Here is an 18,027-nt window from a genome sequence, read left to right on the forward strand (position 1 = left end):
CATCTCTTTATCTTTCTCTCTGTACTGCATTCTGGTTTTTTTCATAAGCCTTGTCAGGTCAGTAATTCTCTATTCAGCTATATAAATCTGTGGTTTAGTCCGTCCATTGAGTTTTCAGTTTTAATGATTTTATACTGTTATCATTTTGTAATTCTCTTTGGCTAGTTTGCAGATCTTTCTGGTTATTTTCTTAAAGTCTCTTTTTGTTTGTTCATTTTAATATTTCATATTTTATTATATGAAATATTTTTATATAGTAATATTATTTGTCTGAGAATACTAGTTATTTGGTAATTGAGGGTGTAATTCTGTTGTTTATCATTTATGCCAACTCTCATTTTCATTGTTTTGTTTTCTTGTGTTTTGAGAAATTATTTGTGTGAACTTATATGTGATAAAATTTAGTAATACTGAGGGCTCAAACTGAGCACTTTCCTCCAGAGAAGATTTAAATTTCTTGTGTCCTGGAACTTGGGATCAGGACTGATCTGGGACTGCGTTCGTAACCTTTAAGGATCTTGACTTATTGCCCAAGTCGTAAGTTCAGCTGCCCCACCATGCGAGGGTCCCATTGCTCAGTCTCTGGTTCCAGAGGTCTTACAGGAACCTGCTCCCAGGGCAACCCTGACTTGGTGTATGCTTGCCACTTACTAATTTGATTTTATATTTCCTTCCTTTCCTCCCCTCTTCCTTGTATGTATGTATGTGTTTATCTATGTACTTTCTTGGGACATTGTCTTTAATTTTTTGGTGGTCATAAATGTATTATAAGATTGTTATAATTACCCAGGATCCCATTATATCGTATCAGGAAGACCTTGCAGAATATGTGCTAGAAGCAGAAAAATTGATCTCTTATAGAATACCCCCAGTTCCTTGTCTCCTTTCAGTTACAGCTAGCTTGGGCCTAAGTGTCAAATGAGACCTGGAAGTACTCTACTCTTGGTTTGTGGGGTACAATGATGCCCTAATACCCAGCACCACTTCACATTCTACCTAATGATCTTCTTTGTTGGACTGATCACCTTGAGGTCATTGGCCAGAGGTATGTCTTCAAAATATAATACTGCATAGGTAAATGATGATTTTTTATTTAAAGAAACAAATTGGACCCCATATTTGGGTATTCAACTCCTTTACAAGATATGTTTTCAGCTAACATATATCGCTTACATGATTTCTTAAAAGGAAAAATATAACCTATTGCTTCTAAAATCTTTTTGTTTTTTTCTTCTTGGATATGATGTTGCCATCATTAGCTTCTTGAAAATCAAGCTTGAGTCTAATATTTCTTTTTGTACCTAGTCATATCTATCATGTAATAAACTTTACTGGAATTGAATTGCATTTTCTAGATGGTTTGACAGAGACCTGGATATGGCATTTAGGGATGTTCCATCAACTAGCATTTTAAATCTCCTGACAGGCCAGTCTTTAATTAGTAGAGCAGATTATTTGGTTCAAATTATAGATCCAAATAATGGACTTTAGGGATACTTTATGAAAACTGCTTCCTTGTCCTAGTTCTAATCACTGGCACTGCATCTTTTCCACATTATTGTTGAGCAGTTACTGTAATTAGATGAGAGAGTCTCACTAGATGGAAGGTGGAGATAGAACTGGGTTTTATTTGGTGTTAATCAAGGCAGTCTTTAGTGTTTTTGTCTCACCTGGATAGAGAGTATTGAAAGAAATGTGTAAGGCACTAAGCATTTCGCAATGAATAGTGGTAACAGGGCCTTTGAATGTGAACGTTTCCTCAATTTTCTCTCTCAAAAAATAAACTTAACAAAACAAGTCAAAATTTCTTAGGGAAATTACAGAGCCTTTGTATCAACAAAATAGCAACAGGATGCATTGTAGAAGGTTATGTATCTGTTCATTGCTCAGGTGCATAAGAAATACCAGTAAAGAACATATCATCTGCTTTTTCTTTGCTTTTGAGAGACTGCTCTATTTTTTATCTTGCCTAGTGTTCCGATCCCCTTGGTTGTAACCATAAGAATATCTGATGAGAATTATGTAGGCCATCTGCCCTAACTTCACAAATGCGAGGAAAGGAGAGTTTACCTGGGGAACCTCATCTTTTTTCTGATGAAAAATGATGAGTAATCCGTGGTTCCTTGAAATGTAATGCTGAGTGGGTGAATAGCAAAGGGCATGTGAGATTTGGGGGATCGATTGCATGCTTTCTAAAACTCAGCATATATGACACATCCTTTAAACACAAAAAGGTCCTCTGCTGGTTATCTGCCAGGGATATGCAAGGTAAGAATGACCAAAATCCATATGTTTAGGACGGTTCTTGAAAAAGTCGTCTCCTATAGACTTTTAAGATGCTAATAAGAAAGCAAATAAATGTAAGAGCTCTAGCGGGTAAAGTTGCTTAGGGTATAAATGATTTCAACAAGCTTGGGAATGTACAAAATATAGGAAGCAGGATGTGTCTTGAGAGTGTGGCCCAAAACACTTTGGACAAGTGCCAGGCCTGGGCTACCCTCTGCATATGTGTCCCAACCCATACTTCTTTAGGGAACCCCTCCTCAAACTCTCTATCTGAAAAATCTCATCTTTGGGATGGATGCAGTGAACTCCTTCCTGCTGAAGTATAAGTGACTAATAAGCTTTGTGGGTTTCCTCCTCCTGGTTTATAGTTGGAGATAATCTTCAAGTCAACGGGATGCAGCCTCAGTTGTATAATAGCCAAGGGTATCTCCTTGGAGGAAGTGGTGAGGAGTTCTAAGTGCTGTTTAGAGTTACAATGCTTTTCCTGTGGTGTATGCAGCATCCCCAGCTGCTGGTGCTATGATGAGGTGGGTGAGACTTATGGTGGACTTTATGCAGACTTCTTGATGGGGCTTTGTAGGCAGAGCAGAGAGCCTGTATAACTCATCTTTGTATTGTTCATTTCTAATTCAATGCCTGGTGCAAGATAGAAACTCTGTAAGTATTGGCTGTTGCATGGAGGTCAGCCTGGGACCTTCCTTCCCAGACACAGGGCCGTGGTGTCTGGGAAGGAAGAAAGAGGAGGTGTACACACAGGTGCCTGGACTTCTGCTTCCTCTTCATCCCAGGTCCTCAACTTTGGTCCAGGAGCCTGGGTACTGCAGGCTTTGTGCTCTGATTAAGTGGGTATACTCCCCTGTTTCCTATAGGCTCCTAAGAGGCCAACCAGACCACAACTCCAAATGGCAGGTTTTTTCCCTCCAACTCTTAAGTCTGATTTTCCAAGCCTTGGATTGGTCAGGACACAGAGGGAAGATTTGTTCTCCCATGAGGCTGTTGCTGAGGACAGTTTGTGCCAATCAACTGATCTGTCCCCCAGCCTTTGCTCTCAAAATGGCAAATTTATAGATGTATGACATTTTTATTATTCTAGGGGAAAAAATTCTTTAAATGGCTTTTGAAGGGGAGGAGAAGAGAAGTCGCTACTTTAATTTGGACAGAGTGGTTTGGCTTGGGTCCTATAGCCATATCATAATGAGTCTTTATTTAGGCACACATCCTTGGAGTAATTAATCCAGGAGGGGCAAAAGCTAGTTATTTATCTTAGGTACCTGACAAGTTCTGTTTTATACCTGGTGGTAAAGTTGAAGACACATGTTCAAAACCAAAAGCTTCTGCATATTACAGAGGGTATCAGGCCTTGTCCCACTAACTTACAACAGAGCTAGATTAAGTGATTTTCTGTGACTGGGGAAAGGAGTATTGACTGCATTCCCCTTCCTAATTCCTGCAGACACTAAAAATGTGTATCCACTCCATCTATGTCCTGCCCAATATTTCTACCCAAGGACAAGAGGACAGTGTACAAAATCTGGGTCTTTCTTGTACCTAGTTTGTGGTTAGGAAAGGTTATTGAGCCTCAGGACCTCTTTACAATGTGTCCCCAGCCTAAAACCCCCTACTTACTTAAAATCCCTTTATCCCAAATGTCTACCATATCAGTCATAATGATACCTTTTCATGTTCATTTGTTTAGATATGCCACACTTCTGCCTGCTGTTGGCAACCCTCCTGGACTAGGCTGCTCTTGTTAATCACATGGATGTTGTGAGTATTATGTTCACAAGTGGATGTAGAGAAGATATTTTTATTTAACTATAAATCCTCACCACATGACCTACTCATGCTTAGCAAAAATATGTTAAACATTTGTGATCTGGAGTTTCATTAATCTCAGGGATTACACTGCTTGTTCATTGGTTAAATAATGTGGTTTCAGTATCTTCCCCTAATCATATTGACTTTTTATGAAAGAACTTTTGACACAAAGCTGTGTCTCAGAATGTTTTGACATAAAGGTAGCTGCTGATCTTAATTTGCGATTGTGGATTCATTTCATCTTGTATGCTTTTATGTTATAGGTTTCTTAATGTTGCCAACATGAAAGTACTTCAGATGGCTTTGAATCCTAATCTTGTGGTTCTGTTCACTGAAGATAAGTTGCAATTTTTTGATTATTTTATTTTCCTATGGATCGCCAATAGGTCTAAATAACCTCCTTAGTTGTACTGGCAGAACTGAGTAAAAAGACAAGGGATAAGAAAGAGGGAAGGAAAGAAAGGAAAGAAAGAATGAGCAAATATGAGAAAGAAAAAGAAGAGGGAAAGAGGAAAGACAGAATTGTCTTGGGAAGGTGATATAAGCCACTAATTACTTTAGACCTGCAAGCCTTCTGCACAATAATTTATTTGTAAGCCCAGTGTTAGAAAGGGCCCATCTTCAGAATCCCAAAAGAAATATATATGTGGGCCTGTATGGTTGGTTGGGACCACTTCTTTCCTCCCTAAGTTTAATGATCAAAGGATGGGAAAGTTGTCAGATCCCTTCCTGGATCTTAAGTCAGTCTCTTGTGTGACTGACTTGAAGAGTCACAATGAAGATTTCCTAACATAAAGCGAAGGACATCTGACCAGCAAAGTCTTTGGGAGCTAAAACAGAATGGGAGGCTAGAAAGAATTGATGATGAAAATACTTATTTCAAAGAGAGAAATATCTCAGAAAAATCCACAGAACCACAGAATCTTAGACAGCACTCTCAGGTGATCATTTTAGTCTTGTCATTTGTGCTTTATTTATGGAGAAACTGAGATTGGAAGAGGGGAAGAGACATGCCAAAGTTAACCCAGTATGGAGCTGAGCAAAGCCATGCATCCTGGGTCCTTTTTTATACTGTCATGCTCCCTTTTTTAAAAGAAACAATCATAGGCAAGTCAGGGCTGGTTGCATAGAATCAAATGAAATAGGGCAGACAGAATTTATTTCATTGAATGCTTAAAGAAGAGCCGTGCCTAGAATGAAGTTTTTTTTTTTTTTTTTTTTTTTTTTTTTTTTTTTTTTTTTGAGGCGGAGTCTCGCTCTGTCGCCCGGACTGGAGTGCAGTGGCCAGATCTCAGCTCACTGCAAGCTCCGCCTCCCGGGTTTACGCCATTCTCCTGCCTCAACCTCCCGAGTAGCTGGGACCACAGGCGCCCGCCACCTCGCCTGGCTAGTTTTTGTATTTTTAGTAGAGACGGGGTTTCACCGTGTTAGCCAGGATGGTCTTGATCTCCTGACCTCGTGATCCGCCCGTCTCGGCCTCCCAAAGTGCTGGGATTACAGGCTTGAGCCACCGCGCCCGGCCTGAAGTTTATTTTTTTGAGGTTTTGAAAATGTAAATTTTCCAGGGCCATGCCAGATTGCGTGTGTGCAGCAAACAGAAGCAGCATTCTAGATGGAACCCCGGGAGCCTGGGACAGATTTACAAAGGGTTCATGTGGAAATGGACTCACGTTTCATGTACCATGAATTGGTTTCGGTTTGGGCAAAAGGAAAGGGATATAGAAAGGTACATAGGTTACTGATAAGTGGAACTTGATTGCTTAGGTCCTTTCTCCAGGGAAGGGGTTAGATGCAGCTCGATTTCTCAATCCCTGGCAACTCTAGTGGGGGTGGGGCTAAAGGCCCACATTCTGGCTCCCTCTCCTTTTCCGCAGATGGAAGTGAAATGAACTCATTGGCAGCTACACACCGAGAAGGAGAAAGACTTTGAAGCCTTTTTAGAGCTACTTAGCAAGGAGACTTACTGCTAAAGACTGGGGACAACCTATTTCCATTTTACAGATGTGCAGTTTGTTAACTGTGCTTGGCCCTGCCCCATTAAATTAGCCTTCCACTCTTGGTAGCTTGTTGAATGAATTGCTAGGGCTCTGCTTCATTGCTGCTTGGCAGGCAGTTTAGTAGAACACTTTGGTAGCAAGCACCAACACAGAATACTGAGACTCAGAATGTCTCAAAGTCTGTCCAAAGCCCTCAGCTTCTGGGAACTGATGCTATTATTTATTTACTTATTTTAACATTTTTTTCTATGGTGCATTTCATTGTAGCAACAGACCAAGAACAATTATGGATCAGGAACTGTAGTGCTTATTTAGTTATATTTCAGAGTTTTGTTTTTACTAGGTTCTAGATCTCCAGTGAATTATGTGGCCCACACCCTCTCATTTCTTCTGTGTACATCTGGGTTGCTTCCTCTTTAGCCAGACTTAAGATTTAAAGGGTCCACAGACTCATATTCAGGAAATTGAATGTCTTTGGCTAGCGCGATTCTAAACTGCAAAGTAATCTTGGGAAACTGGGGCTCTGTGGTCGGTTTAATGAGGTACTAAGACCCAGGAAAGGTACTAAGGCTCTGTGGTCAGTTTAATGAGGTACTAAGATCCAGGAAAGGTACTAAGACCCAGTAGTTATCAGTAAAACATTATATTCATTAGTATAGTTTCATTGATAATTAGTGGGTCTTAGTACCTTTCTTTCCTCCCTGTCCTTTGACTTTAGGTGCTGGAAAGGGTGTAGGGTAGCCAGCGTAAATCTGCTTCACTTCAAGATCATAACTAGGCATTGCTATTGATTTCTCCTCCCTTTGGGAATATCTTAGAGAAAATTTTGGGAACCAGGCAGAGTTGGGCATATTTCAAGAGTATCAGAACCACTAAGTCAAAATACATTCACATGTCAGTCTATAAGATACAATCCTAGATGTATTACTGCAAGATTAGCAGAACTTCTTGGGGCACTTGCTTCAATTGGCTTTGACTTTTTGTAGAGTCCTTTCCTTTGCTAGAATCAGGGAGAAGAGAAGGTTAGAGAATGTTCTTTCTACCTTCATTCAGTGTGCTTCAGTGTCAGTGTGGAGATACACAGAGAGAATGTGTGTGAGCTAAAAGAGTGAAATAAAGAAAATCCATTTAGCAAATATGTATTGAATGCCTACTTGGTGCTAGATGCTGTAGATACAGTAGTGAACAAACCATGGTTCCTGTTCTCTGGGGATATGTTATATTGAGGGGAGAGGAAAGACCAGCAAGCAATATGTTTCTAGTGGTGGCAAGTGCTCTGCAAAAACAAATAAATGAAGGAAAGAAGGGAAGGAAGAAGGAAGGACGAGTAAGCAAAGCGAGCCAGCAGGGAAGGGGGCTGGGGAATGCTTTAGGTATTATTTTATGAAGTGTGGTTCCGAAAAGGGAGCATTGAGCAGAGACCTGAAGAAAGGAGAGAGAGAGAGCCCTGTGTACTTGAGCTGGAGAAGGATTGGGCAGAGGGCTTAATGGGATGGAGTCAGCTTCTCCCTGCGCTCTTCTCTGCAGTCACATCTTACTACCTTGGCTGCTTCTGATTTACAAGTTGGCTATTCTCATTTTAACCATAGTTTTATGAGGTGGCTGCTATTAAATGAGAATTATGCCTAGATTGTACTTTATTAAAGCAGTTGTTGTTGTTGTTAAGCACCAAATTCATTATATTTCAATTACATGGAATTCTGATTTTTTAGAAAGCCACAAAAAAGACTCTAGCCTACTAAACTCTTTATCGCTTCTAAGGTATGTGTACGCCTGGAAAACTATTCCTTGGGGGATGGGAATGCTTACATAAATGTAGAGTTGTTTTACTGCCCCTGCAATTCAGATCACTAGAGAATATTCATCTGAAATAAAAGTAGGTTTGCTTAGGATAGATTTGAATCAATGATATAACTTGAAGCTATGCCAACAACCCCATTCTCTCACAGTATATGATGTGGCAGAGGGAAAAGCTGGTATAAGAGGAGGCAATGGAATGCAAGAGCTTTGCATTAGCCAAATTTGGAAGCAAGCCAGGATCCATCCTGAGATCACGTAGTCAATCTGGGTTGTCAATCACTGTCTACCAGCCCAGGGCTACTTGATCAAGATCTTTGGAATTGGTGTGCTGGAATAAAGAGTAGCAAGGCCTGCAAGGTTAAGAACATGCTATATTCATAAAATAATATTTTAAAACCAAAGTTATTTTAGAATCATGGGAAATATTTACAGGAACCATCTTTGAAGATTACTTGTAGTGCCGGGTGCAGTGGCTTATGCCTGGAATCCCAGCACTTTGGGAAGCTGAGGCAGGTGGATCACTTGAGGTCAGGAGTTCAAGACCAGCCTGACCAACATGGTGAAACCCCGTTTCTACTAAAAATACAAAAATTAGTCGGGTGTGGTGATGCATGCCTGTAATCCTAGCTACTTGGGAGGCTGAGGCAGGAGAATCGCTTGAACCCGGGAGATGAAGGTGTAGTGAGCCAAGATTGCGCCACTGCTCTCCAGCCTGGGTGACAGAGCAAGACTCTGTCTCAAAAAAAAAAAAAAAAAAAAAAAAAAGATTACTTGTGGTTGTGTCTGATTTTCCCAGGGTCCCTTTGTAATGTCAATTGTAAACTATTTTTTTTGTAAGTTTTGAGAATTCCTTTAGGTTAAAAGGATATTGTTTAATGAGCTTTGTGTGCATATTTAAATATGTGCATGTGTGAATAAAGAAATGGGTATTTTTGGCTGGGCACAGTAACTCACGCTTGTAATCCCAGCACTTTGGAAGGCCAAGGTGGGCAGGATCACCTGAGGTCAGGAGTTCAAGACCAGCCTGGCCAACATGGTGAAACCCCATCTCTACTAAAAATACAAAAATTAGCTGGGGGTGGTGGCAGGTGCCTGTAATCCCAGCTACTCAGGAGGCTGAGACAGGAGAATCGCTTGAACCCAGGAGGTGGAGGCAGCTGTGAGCCAAGATCATGCCATTGCACTCCAGCCTGGATAACAAAGTGAGACCCTGTCTCAAAAAAAAAAAAAAGTGCATTTTTCCCCAAACTATTTCTAGAGGCTTAAAACATTTTTAAAGAAAGAATTAAGAAACCTCAGAAATCAAATGAGAGATAATTTACTAAGAACCAGAGCTGATACCTTATGTTACATTAAGGGGATATTTTCCTTGATTCTCCCTGCCATCCCTCCCCACCCCAGGCTGGGAGTCGTACCTTTTCTTTGTGTTCCCAGAGTATCCCATGAATGTCTAACCATAGTCATCGCTACCTGCTAATTCATATCTTTCCATGGCTTTCTGGAGGGCTGACACTGTGTCCTTGAGCTTAAAATTACCAGCAGTTTGCATGGTGGCTGACATATAATAGGGGCTCCATGTATGTTTATTGACTACATAGAAGAATGAATGAGTTATTAAGATTTATATCTTATTCAGAACACTCTGGCAACCAAAGCAAAAAGAAAAATGTGTTAGTTTCACAGTTTCATATGCATGTAAGTCTAAACAGAGCGTTACTTTAGAAGTTACATTTTTCTCCCCTTGGTGCTAGGTGCCTGAAAGTATTTGTCTGATGAAACAGTGAGTTTCATAAGAAACATTATTTTCAATATTTCATAAGCTACCAGTGCCCTGGACTAAATGAAAGAATTACCGTGGCTTTTGGTAGAACCTTACAGCCAGAGGCCAACTCCAGCATCCAGAGATTCCGCGTCTTCATTAGCTTCTTAGCAGATTCACTGGTACAACGTCTCACTCGCAGATGGCAGTGGGTCACGAGCCATCTTATTTTATGCCACTGGATTTTATTTTCGTGATTGCGAGTATCTAATAGATACTCTGCTGAAAGATTTTTCTGTGCTGAAGCATTAAGTGAAGTGTGTGAATTAAGGAAAAACATCCAATAGAAAACAAATTGTGAGGGTGCTGCCGTCAGTTTAGAAGGGTATGGTTCCTCCAAATTCCGCAGAGGCGTTTGTCCTTGCTGACTTACAAGCTTTGTGAGAAAATAATTATTTTGTGAAAAAAAAGTGAATACTGGTGAAAGTAAGCTAATGAATACTGGCCTAGTTAAAAAATGTTTTTAGGCAGCTTATTCTGTGAAGAGGGAACAGTGCTAAGGAGTACAAAGATGTGGTTGCTGAAGGAAAGAAGATTGATTGATTTTTGCTGTGTATATGTGGGCCAAGATAGAGAAAGAGGACAGAGAGGAAAATTAAAAATGCTTTGATCCAGCAACAATAATTCTTCATTTAAATGTTTTGGATGAATGCGTTTCCTTTTAAGTTGGATAATAACTTGGTAAAGAAAGGCAGTGAGAAGTTGTGTTCTGAATGCCAAGGCAGTCTAAGGAGAGAGTGAAGGCAGCAGACATTTATTGAGCATCTGCTGTTTTCTAGGCATTGTGTAAAGGATTTTAGGTATTTTTTTTTTCTTTGAACTCTTATAGTAATCCTGTGAGTCAAAGAGGGGGAACTGGATGAGTGAGGTTAATTAAATTGTTAAGATCATGCAGTTAGTGTATATATCAAAGCCATGAGTGAATCCATTTAAGTGTGTTCCAAAGCTTAGGCTGCTATTATTTTATTTTTAAGATACTCCAGTGGTTTCCCATTTGCAAGTAAGGGACCCACAGGGGCTTCAGAGAGATTACAGAGGGTTCATTTAAGGGTACATCTGGCTTATCTATGTATAAGAAAATATGTATCTCTGAAATATATGTATGTCTCTATTTCAAAAACATGTAGGGATTTCAAAATTTACCAATTAAAGTTTTATTCAAAAACTTTTGTCTGGAATATAAATTGAACAAGAGCAGAGATTTTTGTATATTTTATGTGATATAACTCGTGCTTAGAACCACGCTCAGCATAACAGATGCTCAATAAATATGTGTGCATACAAGAGTGAAACAATCATTATAGTTCTTTAAATATGCCAGGGCTTATTTAATCAAATTTTCGTTAGTAGACATTTAGATCGTTTTCATTTTTTTCTTTCATAAACAACACATCTGTACTATAAATAAGTCCCTATACATATATCTTTGTAACTTACAAAGAAATAGTCTATTATTTCATTATAATAGATTACTGGAAGTAAACTTGCTGGGTCAAAGGAATACATATTTTAAATTTTAATACAATCTTTCTGGGGCAATTTGGTATGATGTACCAATGCCATTACCTCTAATACCATGTAAAATTATCTGTTTTCACGTCAACCCAGCTGACATTAGGAGTTAATCTTTTCACTCTTTATAAAGTATCATTAAATTCCAAAATTCGGAAGGCTAATTGCTTCCTCCAAGTTTCTATTTATCCTGCTTAGAAGCTAGAATAATGTCCCGTGGCTTCTTTCCTGCTGAGTTGAAAGAGTTTGTGTGATGACATTATTCATTGAAATTACTTTTTTAAAAAACACAAATTGGCCGGGCGCGGTGGCCCAAGCCTGTAATCCCAGCGCTTTGGGAGGCCGAGACGGGCGGATCACGAGGTCAGAAGATCGAGACCATCCTGGCTAACATGGTGAAACCCCGTCTCTACTAAAAAATACAAAAAACTAGCCGGGTGAGGTGGCGGGCGCCTGTAGTCCCAGCTACTCGGGAGGCTGAGGCAGGAGAATGGCGTAAACCCGGGAGGCGGAGCTTGCAGTGAGCTGAGATCCGGCCACTGCACTCCAGCCCGGGCGACAGAGCGAGACTCCGTCTCAAAAAAAAAAAAAAAAAAAAAAAAAAAAAAAAAAAAAACACACAAATTATGTTCTCTTTTCTACTCTCTGAACTCCTGATTGAATATATGGATTCAGACTCTTATCATTGATCAATATGAACCTAGGGAGGGAAAGGAAGTCTAGAATTAGTTGCACATTATTAGCAGGTAGAATCTGACCACTTGATGAGAAACAATTTATGTATTGCTGAACAGTACTCCATGTGATTTCTTGTTCCAGGCCCAACAGTTTGAATGAGTGTGACTCCATAGTATGTTCATGTTGGCTATTAAAGATGTAGAGAAGAAGCTACCGACTTTTATTTTTGCCACATAAGCAGGTGCAGATGTGGATGGGAAAATCCATGTGTGACCAACAGATCTTTCCATTAGCAAATAAAGAAAAGAGCACTGGCCTTTTGCATGGGTTTTCAGCAGAGGAGGTTTTCTTTTTTTAAGTAGACACAGGGTCTTGCTCTGTCACCCAGGCTGGAGGGTAGTGGTATAATTATAGCTCACTGTATCATTGAACTCCTGGGCTCAAGCGATCCTGTCACCTCAGGCTCCCAAGTGGCTAAGACTACAGGTATGTGTACCACACTCAGCTCATTTTTAATTTTTTTGTGGAGATGGAGCCTTGCTATATTAACTAGGCTAATGTTGAACTCCTGAACTCCTGGCCTCAAGCAATCCTCCTATCTTGGCCTCCCAAAGTGCTGGGATTACACAGGTGTGAGCCACCGCACATGACCATCAGCAGAGGACTTTAAGAACACACAGAAGCGTGTGTTCAACATTCTCCAAAACAATTTTGGCAGTGTTATGTTTTCTAAAGTAATGTTCTCTTCTGTCTTAGGCACATGAAAACTACATGAACTGGTATATTCCTCTTGCTGTTTACTAGGAAGTTCAGAACCAAATGTAAATCTTAATAACTCATTAATTTATTCATTCAATAAGGATACATGGAAACCCTATGACACGTAGCACCGTGAAGTGCTGGCAGTCCTGAACTCAAGGCCACAGTGTCAGCCTTCCAGCAAGGTGGTTCAAGTTCTGACTTGGGAAGGAATGGTTTATTGCCTCCTGGAGCCCCTACGCTTTGGATGCTTACCCTGAAAGGGGAGAGCATGGCTTTTCCCATGAAACATAACCCATTCTCCACTAAGCTTATTAGCACTAGAAAGGGGGCAGCTCATTTTCCTCTCAGGTGTAGTCAAAGGCTACTGTTGTCCAAGGGTTAAGGGCCCTTGGTGGCTTGATTAGCACACAGCCTGGCCTGTGCCCATTTTCAGATGGAGACCATCAGATAGAATCTGCCACTTCATTAGGTTGACACTCTTCCTACCCCCTCTTGTAATAATGTCACCAGAGCACTTAATAATTTTAGGTAAATGCTGTAAGCATACACTTCAGAGGCAACCCAGGGTCGGCGGTGACAGATGCTAGCAAGGCAAATCTTTTCTCATTCCCTGTGCTGTTTAAAATATAACAAGCAAAGAGGTATCATAATGGGGAAAGTTTAAGTATTACAGGAGCAGAACTTACAGCAACATAACTACTTTTAAAAAAATCTCTTATTCAAATTTGCAGTGTTTCAAGATCAAGGGGGCCATGAAATAAATTGGATTTTTAGAAGAGACTTAAAGAAGAGAACTTGTTTATCTTAGAGAAGGCAGAGAGAGGCCCTGAAGTATTTGAAGATAGGTAATACGGATCATAGTCGTGTGCTCCTCTCCATTTCCCATGAAAATTGGAGACATGTAAGTCTTACATTGGTTCAAGAAGAAATTAGGTTAGACTATAAGAAGAACTTCCTAGAGACTGGAAAAGCCCATGGGTAGGAAGAATAGAAGACTCACCTCTTTTTAAAATTTCTTGTTTCCTTCCTTTTTCATTGTTGCATGGGGGTGGATTTTATTTATTTATTTATTTCTTTACTGGAACTGAATTCCAGAAGTAGTTTATTGGCCTGACACCAGGCTGTGTATAAATTCACAAATGTATATAACCTGCTTCCAGAGGACCTTGTGCATGTGGGAGGGATTGGAAAGATTTGTTCTTTATTTCCTGGGTGATAGGCTGTGGTGGGAAAGGGCTGGGGACCCTGAGTGTTTGGCTTGTAGCCTACACCTACCACCATCTTTTCTTGGTCAGTGCTGGTGACGCCAAGGCAATGGGTGAGCTTGTGGCTCAGTGCTTTGCATGATGTGGGGCTCCCTTAAAGAACCAAAGTGTGGGGATTTCCTTCAGGGCAGGACTGCTGGGAAGTGGCAGGGCGAGGAGGCTTACTTCTGTCCCATTGATTCCCTCACATAGGTTAGCGCTAAGTGAGGTCCAGAGAAGGTAAATGGGAGAAATCTCATAGAGAGTTGAACTTGTGGGAATCGGGGGTGTCTGTTCAGGGCATGGCAGCTGAATCCTTGATCCTCGGGGAGTTAGCTAGATCTGACTCTCACCTGCTGAACCATGAGAGCCAATGTCCCTCCCACACTCTTAGATTCAAATAATTTCTTTAAGCTCATCCTTGCATTTAGAATGCCAGTACTTTTGTAGCATTGTTGTTGTATTCCCCACACTGGCTGAAGGAAGGTTTTTTCCTTCACTTTTATGATTGGGTGACCAAGGAAATAAATGCCTGGTGAATTTCCACAAAATCCAGCATCATGGCGTAAATTCTTTCTCTCCATCCTTGAATTTTCTTTCTCCAGAGAAAACTTTTCTCCATTTGTCCTATCTTTGATGGTTAGTTAGGCATAAAAGGAGAGAGGAAGCTGCAGTTTGCAAAAATAAACAAACACTTTAGAATGGGTTTGGCCAAAACATAAAGAAAACAATGTTTAGATTTCCCATCTGCAAATTTTATGATAGAGGCACATTTTTATTTGGTGCCTACTGTGTGCTATAGGTACTGACAGATGACAGTAAAAAAAGTCCCTGTCCTCATGGAGCTTACCTTCTAATGTGAGAGGCCAACAAAAATCATCAAGTGGTGCTAAGTGATGAAAAAAGCACTAAAACCAGGTAAGGAAATAGAGATTGACAGGGTAGAATTTTTTTTAGATAAACTGGTCAGGGCAGGCTTTTGTGACGTAAGTGACATTTGGGCAGAGAGCTGAGTGAATCCAGGGAGTAAGCCATGTGACTGTCCGGGGCAGAGCATTCCAGGAAATAGGAACCATGCATGCAAAGGTCCTGAGGCAGGGCCACAATTGTACTTGGTGCATCCACATGGAGTACAGCTGGGAGAGAAATCAGGGAGGTAGCCAGGGTTCATCGCATTGCTTTGCTAGGAAAGTCTTCCATTTGTCTGCACTGTTCTTGCCCTGCAGTTTTTACTGAGTACGTTTGCATGTACCAATCAGGTAATGACCTCCTTGAAAGCCTTGTTGAACGTGTTTGCTGATTTCATTGCAAAGACAAGTTAGCCTTGACAGTTCATCAATAAGCGAATTTAAAAGGACTGTGCAAAGGAATTTGGAATATCTGCAATAAGTTTATTAGGCTTATCACCAGAGACTTCATTTTATTTAGATGTTTCATTTTAAATGAATAAATAAAATGACTAGAGACTTCTGCCTATTTATTATTTAAATAGTAATTCATAAACATGGTAAAAATACAAATACTACAAAAAGGTATTTAGTGAAAGTAGGTCTCTCCTGTCTCCCTGTACTTCTTTTCAGAAGCACCTAATGTTGGCAGGTTCTTGGTTATGTTCTTAGAATGTAAATACTCCTCTCCTTACAAATATTAAGATTGTGACTATATATGTTGCTTTGCACCTTGCAGGTCTTGGAGCTCTTCCAATTAGGGAGCATGGAGCTGCCTAATTCTTATTAATATTTAACTATAGGAGAAAACTGCAATTTGGTCATTCCCACTTTGATAGACATTAAGGTTTTTTATATCTTTTGTTATAACAATCAATATTGTGATGACAACCCTCAAACATTTGTTAAGTGTATCTATAAGAAAAATTCCTGGAAATGGATTGGAAGCAAAGGGGGAAATGTATATTTTAAATTTTGATAGATACTGCCAAATACTGTCCATATACACTCTGCCATGGCCAAGCATCCCATTTTCTCCTATCCTTGCCAACACAGGGTGTTACTATTGTTTTGTATTTGCAATATAATTGAAATATCCAATTTCATTTTACTTTAATTCACATTTCTGTCAAAGTTAAGTTGAATTCAGCGATAAAAAATACTGTATTTTGGTCAAGGAGTGTTGTCTGTAGTAACCCTGATTCTTTGAAATTTATTCGGACTTCTTGGAAACCTAGTACATGGTTCATTTTATGAATACTCCATGTACTTAAAAAAAGAGAAAAGAATGTGAATTCTGTTCATAGGGAGTAAAATTTTAAGCATATTTTTAGACTCATCTTGCTGGTCATGTTCACATCATCTGTAGCCCTACTGACTTTCCACTGTGGGATTTTCCATTTCTCCTCAGAGTTGTCAGTTTTTCCTCTAAATTTTTGTAGGCTGTGTTCTTTAGGGACATCTTCTTGGTGCATTGTCACTATGAATTGTTGCCTTTTGCCTCTGATATCAGTATTACCATCTCAGCTTTTAAAAAAAAAAAAAAAAGTTTGGTGTGTCTTTTCATCTTCTGTATTTTTTATATATTTTCTATCATTTTGTTCTGTTATTCTGGAAATGTCACTAGGAATTACGTAGCAATGAATCAGATTTGTAAAGCCATTCAACATTTTGCATTCCAAGTGAATGTAATGTGTCCATAGTTTCTGACTTACTGATATATTGAATTTATTTCTGCCATGTTATTTTGTATTTGTTATATGAAATCTTTCTTACTTTTTTTCCTTTTACTATTAAAAAAATTCCAACCTTCTATTGGATTATGAAGTTTTTTTTTTTTTTTTTTTAATTATACTTTAAGTTCTCGGGTACATGTGCATAACGTGCAGGTTTGTCACATATGTACACTTGTGCCATGTTGGTGTGCTACACCCATCAACTCGTCAGCACCCATTAATTCGTCATTTACATCAGGTATAACTCCCAATGCAATCCCTCCCCCCTCCCCCCTCCCCATGATAGGCCCCGATGTGTGATGTTCCCCTTCCCGAGTCCAAGTTATGTCATTGTTCAGTTCCCACCTATGAGTGAGAACATGTGGTGTTTGGTTTTCTGTTCTGGTGATAGTTTGCTAAGAATGATGGTTTCCAGCTGCATCCATGTCCCTACAAAGGACGCAAACTCATCCTTTTTTATGGCTGCATAATACTCCATGGAGTATATGTGCCACATTTTCTTAATCCAGTCTGTCACAGATGGACATTTGGGTTGATTCCAAGTCTTTGCTATTGTGAATAGTGCCGCAATAAACATACGTGTGCATGTGTCTTTATAGCAGCATGATTTATAATCCTTTGGGTATATACCCAGTAGTGGGATGGCTGGGTCATATGGTACATCTAGTTCTAGATCCTTGAGGAATCGCCATACTGTTTTCCATAATGGTTGAACTAGTTTACAAACCCACCAACAGTGTAAAAGTGTTCCTATTTCTCCACATCCTCTCCAGCACCTGTTGTTGCCTGACTTCTTAATGATTGCCGTTCTAACTGGTGTGAGATGGTATCTCATTGTGGTTTTGATTTGCATTTCTCTGATGGCCAGTGATGATTAGCATTTTTTCATGTGTCTGTTGGCTGTATGAATGTCTTCTTTTGAGAAATGTCTGTTCATATCCTTTGTCCACTTTTTGATGGGGTTGTTTGTTTTTTTCTTGTAAATTTGTTTGAGTTCTTTGTAGGTTCTAGATATTAGCCCTTTGTTAGATGAGTAGATTGCAAAAATTTTCTCCCATTCTGTAGGTTGCCTGTTCACTCTGATGGTAGTTTCTTTTGCTGTGCAGAAGCTCTTTAGTTTGATTAGATCCCGTTTGTCAATTTTCGCTTTTGCTGCTGTTGCTTTTGGTGTTTTAGACATGGAGTCCTTGCCCATGCCTATGTCCTGAATGGTATTACCTAGGTTTTCTTCTAGGGTTTTTATGGTATTAGGTCTAACATTTAAGTCTCTAATCCATCTTGAATTAATTTTCGTATAAGGAGTAAGGAAAGGATCCAGTTTCAACTTTCTACTTATGGCTAGCCAATTTTCCCAGCACCGTTTATTAAATAGGGAGTCCTTTCCCCATTTCTTGTTTCTCTCAGGTTTGTCAAAGATCAGATGGCTGT

General features: G+C 39.8%; 1 protein-coding gene across 3 annotated transcripts in view; it reads left to right on the plus strand.

Annotated features, from left to right (window-relative positions):
• LYPD6B (LY6/PLAUR domain containing 6B) overlaps positions 1-18,027 on the plus strand; it is a 188,397-nt gene that overhangs the window by 90,283 nt on the left and 80,087 nt on the right. For 2 of the 3 annotated variants that reach the window (XM_030915975.1, XM_030915976.1), the window contains exon 2: positions 3,983-4,053. The exons of the other annotated variant lie outside the window; for it this stretch is intronic. The gene's annotated coding sequence lies outside the window, so the exon portion shown is untranslated. The remainder of the gene's footprint in view (positions 1-3,982; positions 4,054-18,027) is intronic. 3 annotated transcript variants of the gene reach the window in all.

Source organism: Rhinopithecus roxellana, chromosome 14 (genome assembly GCF_007565055.1).
Source record: "Rhinopithecus roxellana isolate Shanxi Qingling chromosome 14, ASM756505v1, whole genome shotgun sequence".
Lineage (NCBI taxonomy): Eukaryota > Metazoa > Chordata > Mammalia > Primates > Cercopithecidae > Rhinopithecus > Rhinopithecus roxellana.